Source organism: Vombatus ursinus, unplaced genomic scaffold, assembly GCF_900497805.2.
Source record: "Vombatus ursinus unplaced genomic scaffold, bare-nosed wombat genome assembly UNPS02007284.1, whole genome shotgun sequence".
Classification (NCBI taxonomy): domain Eukaryota; kingdom Metazoa; phylum Chordata; class Mammalia; order Diprotodontia; family Vombatidae; genus Vombatus; species Vombatus ursinus.
The window spans coordinates 8,131,004-8,135,465 of NW_020947062.1; the positions used below are offsets into that span (position 1 = coordinate 8,131,004).

Sequence of the window (4,462 nt, forward strand, 5' to 3'; positions counted from 1 at the left end):
AAAAATTTCTTCACCAATACTGTTGGGGAGGGGTATAAGACTCCCCTTTATATCATCTTGATCTCTGGGGACAGGAGGGGAACTTACAGTTTAACTCATTTCCTACTTAGAATTTGTTCCTCCAAGTTCTAAGTCCAAAACCCCTCTTGGGTTAGTATCCTGGAACCCTGGCTTTTCAGGAATTTCCTTCTGGGCTGCCTGCAATATCTGGCCTTGAATCCTGAGCTCCAAGACCCCCACGGCTAAAAGTCTCAGATCCAGGACAGTACTCCCTGCACCTAGAGCTGGAAAAGACAAACAAGGCTGATCAATACTCCAAGAGGTTTTTCTTAGGGTCACATGACACAGGGAAGGAAACTACCAGGTCTTGATTCCCTTACAGCATGCTGTGAATGGGTTACTCACGCATAGAAACACCAGAAAGATATCAAGACCATCCTAAGACCACATCTTAAAGCTGGTTTTAAACATGCTACCATTTCCAGTTATCCATCTGATGGAAAGAAGCTTCTTCGAACTACATAATAAACTGTCTCAAAATGTATATAACCATATCAGTTCTCCTGTCAATCAGAGGCAGCTTCCACATGGGTGCCTCCATCTTAGATGACCTGGGCATATGCCAAACTCCCATTGCACAAGAAATGTATGTGCAATAAATATTTACTACAGTTGAAATAGTTAGAGCAAAATTAATTATATTTCAACTAAAGTAAAAAAAAAATAAAAGGAAGAAGTAGCAATAGTAACCTCAGACTTTTCATGGGCAAGCTGAGCCAATATAATAAAAATGACAATACTGTCTAAATTAGTTTACTTATTTGGTGCCATACCAAACAACTAAAGGATTATTTTATATGACTAGAAAAAAAAATAATTAGATTCATCTGGAGCAACAAAAGTTCAAGTAACTCAAGAGAAATAATGAAAAATAAGTAGAAGTGGGATCTAGCAGTACCAGGTCTCACGCTATACTATAGTAACCATCAAAACAGTTTTATACTGGTTATAAAACAGAAAGGTCAATGAGTGGATTAGATTAAATTCACAACATATGGAAGCAAAACAAAACCAAAAACCCTAATAACCTAGTGTTTTACAAACCTAAAACTGTAGCAACTGAGGCAAGGACTCATGATTTGACAAATACTGTTAGGAAAATTGGATAACAGTCTGGCAGATACTAAATTTAAACCAAAACCTCACTCTGTATACTAAGATAAGCTACAAATGGATACAGAACTTAGATAAAAGGAGTCACATCATAAACAAATTAGAAGATCAAGGAAATAATTAGATATCCCATCTCTTGACTCCGGGATTTTTCTCTGACTGCACCCCCTACCTGGAATTCTATCCCTATTCATCTTCACCTATTGGCTTTCCTGGCTTTCTTCAAGTCCCAAGTAAAACCCTACCTTCTACAGGAAGCGTTTCCCAATCCATCTTAATTCTAGTGTCTTTCCTCTTTTATTTCCTGTTTAGCCTGTATATAGCTTATTTGTCCATACTTGTTTGCTTGTTGTCTCCTCATTAGAATGTTAACTTCTTGAGAGCAGGGACTGCCTTTTGCCCCTTTTTGTACTTCTGCTATTTAGTGCAGTACCTGACACATAGTAGGCACTTAATAAAATTCTACTGGCTGGCTTACTATCATAAGTATGATAGGAGAAGAGTTTATGACGAAACAAGGGAAAGACACAAGATAAAATAGACAAACTTCAGTATATAATGTTAAAAAGTCTTTGGACAAATAATCCAATGTGGCTAAGTTTGTAAGGGAGACGGGAAACTGGCAAAAAGCAAATCTCTGCAGAAAATTTCTCTGATAAAGTCCTCATAGCCAAGATATTTAAGGAATTCATTCAAATGTATAAGAACGAGTTCACCAATAGATAAATGATCAAAGGATATGAAAAACAGTTCTTTTTTATATGTATTTTTTATTTTTTAATTTATTTTTAGTTTTCAACATTCACTTCCACAAGATTTTGAGTTTCAAATTTTCTCCCCATCTCGCCCCTCCCCCCACCCCAAGGTGGCATGCATTCTGAATACCCCTTCCCCTAGTCTGCCCTCCCTACTATCTCTCCCTCCCTTCTCTTATCCCCTTCCCCTTCTATTTTCCTGTAGGGCAGGCCAGATTTCTATACCCCATTTCCTGTATTTCTCATTTTCCAGTTGCATGTGAAAACATTTTTTTAACATGTGTTTTTAAAACTTTGGGTTCCAAATTTTCTCCCTTCCTCCCTCCCCCCCCCCCCCCCTTGAAAAGGCAAGCATCTCCCTACAGGTTATAGATGTGTAGTCATGCAAAACACTTCCATAGTAGTCATGTCGTGAAAAACTAAGTATATTTCCCTTCATCCTATCCCGCCCATTTATTCTATTCTCTCTTTTGACCCTGTCCCTCCTCATAAGTATTTGCTTCTGATTACCCCCTCCCCCAATATGCCCTCCCCTCTATCATCCTCCTGCTCTCTTGTCCCCTTCCCCTCTTATTTTCCTGTAGGGTAAGACAGATTTCCATACCCCACTGTGTATGTTATTCCCTCCTTAAGCCAAATCCGATGAGAATAAGATTCACTCATTCCTTATCACCTTCCCGTTTCCTCTGCACTGTAAAAGCCTTTTCTTGTCTGTTTGTTTTTATTTTTGTTTTTTTCCCCCAGAAGGGCTGTGCGTCCTTTATTTATATCCTCTGGAAAATGGCGGCAGCCTGGTGGAGATGGAGCCCCCCCCCAGAAAGCTGGGGTTCTGAGTCACGGGCCGAGGGCTCTACTCCCTCTCCTCTCCCTCTGGGCCGGCCTGCTTCCTTCCGGATCCCGCAGACCAGGCGCGGGACAACGGCCACCGGTCCCTCTCCGCCATGGGGCCTGGCCATCGGACTCAGGGTGGGCGGAACTTGCGCCGGCCCGCACCAAGGCGATTCTCTGCCCGTCCTCCTCACCCTCCCTCCGCAGCCGGGCCAAGGGCTCCAGCTCGGTCTCGCGGTGCTGCCAGGCATAGACTTCAAGCAGCGCCTTGCGCGCTTTCTCCAGCACGCGCAGGCTGGCGGCCCCGAAGCGGGGCAGGCCAGGCCAGGCCGCCGGCCCTTGCGGGTCACCCTCACCCGGCCCTGCTCATCTGGGACCCCCTCCTCCGCCTCTGCCTTGGCGGCTTCCGCGGCTGTCTTCCTGTCGTACTCTTCCACGAACTTGTCTACCTCCAGCCTGAGGGCCTCGGGTCCACTCGAGAGTCTGCGTAATCCGCGATCCAATTCTCAATGCCAGTGTTCACCGGGTGGCTCTCCGTTGAGATGATCAGAGGTCCCTGAAGAGCCACGGCCTTCGGCACCGACGCCGGCTTCCTGAACACCACGTAAGCCACGTGTAAACCGGGACAGGCTTTGGGCAGAAGAACGCCGACGGGAACTCCTTTGGCGGCTCTGACAGGTCTGGCTTCTCGTGCAAATGCACGGACTGGACAGGGCCACAGGCGGCAAAGAGCCGAGCCAGGCACTCCTCTGAACAGTATGGGGGAACAGAGGACAAAGACTGTGCGGTCTGGGGCCCAGCTGGACTTGGCGCCCCCTCGAACTCAGTGCTCTTTGATGTAGAGGAAGTGAGAAGATGCCTGCTCCTGGGAGAACTCGATGGGGATGGCTCGGTAGCCAGGCAGACTCTGAGCCCCTTCTGGTTTCTTTTCCTTCAAACACGTTTTTCCTTGCCTGCCGCCATGATGGGAAACAGCGCGGGGACTGCTGGGAGTCGTAGTTCTAGTCGGGTTGCTAGAAAGCGCAAGGCAAAAAGTGGGTGGGACAGCTTTTGGAAAGTCTTCTTGTCTGTTTCATGTGAGATAATTTACCCCATTCTACCTCTCCCTTTCTCTTTCTCCCAGTATAATCCTCTCTCACCCCTTAATTTTATTCTCCAGATATCACCCCTTCATCTTCAACTCACCCTGTGCCCTCTATCTATCTATCTATCTATCTATCTATCTATCTATCTATCTATCTACATACATACATGTAATTTTCACCCTCCACTACCCTAATACTGACAAAGGTCTCATGAGTTACAAATTTCATCTTTCCATGTAGGAATGTAAACAGTTCAACCTTAATAAGTCTCTTGTGATTTCTCTTTCCTGTTTACCTCTTCATGTTCCACTTGAGTCCCGTATTTGAAAGTGAGATTTTCTATTCAGCTCTGGTCTTTTCATCAAGAATGCTTGAAAATCCCCTATTTCACTTAATGACCATTTTTTCCCTTGAAGGATTATACTCAGTTTTGCTGGGTAATCCTATCTCCTTTGCCTTCTGGAATATTATATTCCATGACCGCTAGTCCCTTAATGTAGAAGCTGCTAAATCTTGTGTTTTCTTGTATCCTGATTGTGTTTCCACAATACTTGAATTGTTTCTTTCTGGCTGCTTGTAATATTTTCTCCTTGACCTGGGAACTCTGGAATTTGGCTACAG

The 4,462-nt window shown here is 44.6% G+C and overlaps 1 pseudogene; it reads right to left on the reverse strand.

Moving 5' to 3' along the window:
• Positions 1 to 2,762: 2,762 nt before the first annotated feature.
• LOC114033505 lies at positions 2,763 to 4,144 on the reverse strand (annotated as a pseudogene).
• Between the last annotated feature and the right edge of the window lie 318 nt (positions 4,145 to 4,462).